Below are 2,910 nucleotides of genomic sequence, written 5' to 3'. Positions count from 1 at the left end.
TTGCAGAATATTTTAGAGTGAGTGTACATGGAATCTTCATCCATTATTAGCCAGCGATCAATTTGCAGTTGATAATCTACTTGAAGGTAACAAACATTCCGGCCCCTCCCCCCCGCCCTCCACCGGCAGGTTTCAGGTCTGACTTAGCAAATTGGGCAGTCTTTGAAAACTTTTTGACTGAAAGGGCTCTCCTGCTCTTGATATTGAACAACTGCAAGAAGACTTCTCACGAAGCATTCAAAGTGCTGCAAATGTTTCCATGCCAAAAAAGTCAGTTGGCACAAACAACAAACCACACAAAGATTCCTGGTATAATACAGGAATCAAGGAGATAAATGCAAGAGTGGACAGAGCAACGAAGCTGTTTAGGCGGCAACCCACAGATGAACTGCATGCAAACTTGAGAGAAGTTATATCTTATGCTGCACAGGTAGCCAAAGAAGTTAGACAGGAAACCTGGCCACAGTGGTGGGCACAAACGTCTCGTTTAATCCCCATTACAAAGATATGGTGGTGGTTTAATATAGTGCCGGGAAAGGAAAAGCGAAACAAGCCTATCATCTAAATCCGCAAGAAGAGGCCGATAGATTAGCAAAACATTTTGCGGACAGAACGAGGGCAATATATCTGCCTGCAGTCACACGAAACAGGCAAAATGCTCTTAATCCTGAAAGATGGAGAAGAATAATACGGCTTGCAACTTAGCAAACAACACAGCTGTGCCTTGCACAATGAGGGAGCTAAATATGGCCCTCCAGAAAGGCAAAGACACTGCACCAGGACTGGATATGATCACATACAGCATGCCCCAAAGAAGTGTATCATTTCATAGTCAACGAAACGTATGTAGAACGTGTAAGACCAAGGCTTTGGAATCAGCAAAACATGCAGCTTATTCCTAAGCCATAGGAACTCAACTCTTACAAGCTCATTTCTCTTATCAGCTGCACGGAAAAAATAACGGCTGAAAGAATTATCTTAAACAGGCTCCTCTGGAAAACAGGACCCCTGCATCATCGCCTATACGCCTACAAGGAGGGGGTAGGTGCACAAGGCGCCATGTATCACACTCTGTAGACCTTTTACATTCAAACCATGACGTCTCAGGCTGAGTACGTAGTCCCAAGACTCACCTGCCTCCAAAGAAAGCAAAGAAAGACTCTGGAAGAGATACAAAATAATGCGTTGAGGCTCATCACGGGAGTTCCAGTGTGGACAAGATTATTCAGTCTAAGAGCTGAAACAAGACTGCAATCGCTGGCATATCGAATTAATCAAAGGGACGCATCCATCCTGTTAAGACCTTCAAAGGCAACAGAAATTATCCACTGATACATACAATGAACAGATGCATAAACTTACACGAAGAATTAGGGCTTCCCAAAACCTTCGCTGGCAGCCTCCCTGCAAACTTAAGATGGATTGGCATGCAGGGGATTACTGCTGCAACCAAAAGTGACACACCCTCTGCAGCATACAAAAATCCAGCACCTTGGGAGCCGGAGCTCTTCAAAATCAACTTCACAACCCTCCCTGCAAGCAAAGCAGCCTGCACTCCACTACAGTTGCAACAACCAGCACAGGATGCAATTAGCAGCACTGCAGCATTATATATATTATACTTATGGATCAGTAGATATCAACATCCCAACAGTAGCAGCAGCAGCATTTTATTCGGCCTCCTTCAAAGGAGAATTCTAACAACGCCTCCACACTCCAAACGGAATTAATAGCCATTGGGAAAGCCTTAAGGTAGGTTTACACCTACGCACTTTTGTGCTGCGGGCTGTTACGGCGTGGGACCGCAAGAAACCGCACGAAAATTGACGTAGTGTGGAGAAAAAATGTCCGTTATTGGTTGGGCGTGCCACGGACCAGTGCAGTGTGTTACGGGCATGTTACGGTGTGTTGTTGCAGTGACGTTGCTGTGTCTAGCGCAGTGTTATGGCGTTGGTGCGGTCTTATGGTGCGTGTTGCTATGCCAGGGCACGCCCTCTTGCGGCTTTGTTACTCCGTGTAGCGGTGAGTTGCGGGTGGCTTGCGGTGTTGTTGCGGAGTGCACGCACATCTGCACAAGACATAACGTGGAACAGTGCATGATTGTTGTACATGCACCGTGCCACAACGTGTCGGATATGAACCAGGGGTATATATAGAGGCCTGCCAAGCACATCCTTCATTCCACGCCCAGCCAGCATGCATTATGGACCTCCACAGACTCTCACCCCAGGAGACCCAGAGATTTTTGGTAGCTGTCCTGTGTCTCTGTGCAGTCCAGGTCATTGGCGGGTTGAGAAGACGTACGCAGAAAGGACGGCAGGGCAGGGCGGATTTGCTATCGAAAACCCTTTCCAGTAATAGTTAATGGGCTGTAACGAAGAGAAATTAAGTAAATTATAAACCTTTCATGAGGTTCTTATATAATTGCCTTGAGAGTCCCGTGAAGAATGATGAAATGTATACAATTTTCGGTTGCCAGCGAATCCAATTTTATCATTTTATGGTTTTGTCAGTTTATTCTACTTATCTTTTTAAAGGTGGAAAACTTTCCATTTTGAGGGAATGCTAGCATGCTCAGCACTGCATGAGAAAATTTCGGAAATAACTCAGTTTACACCGTGGCAAGACGAGAAAAAAATGAACTTCCTCTTCATTTTTTAATGGAGAGTTAACAAAATTATTTACCTCGAGTGTTGGGTGCCTGCTTTAGCGTTTTTTCGAGTGAAAGAAGTGCATGCATGTGATTTCTGAGTGTACGAGGTAGGCTAATATATCTCCATTGTCCAGTGCTAGTTTGAAAAGGGACGGTCCATTTAATTTAATGAATATCATATATTTATTTTTAGTTTGTCAGTTTTATTTAACAAATTCTTGAAATCGTTGATTCTTGCACCATATTACCATTCCATA

Source organism: Macrobrachium nipponense, chromosome 2, assembly GCF_015104395.2.
Source record: "Macrobrachium nipponense isolate FS-2020 chromosome 2, ASM1510439v2, whole genome shotgun sequence".
Taxonomy (NCBI): domain Eukaryota; kingdom Metazoa; phylum Arthropoda; class Malacostraca; order Decapoda; family Palaemonidae; genus Macrobrachium; species Macrobrachium nipponense.
This window is presented reverse-complemented; position numbering follows the sequence as displayed.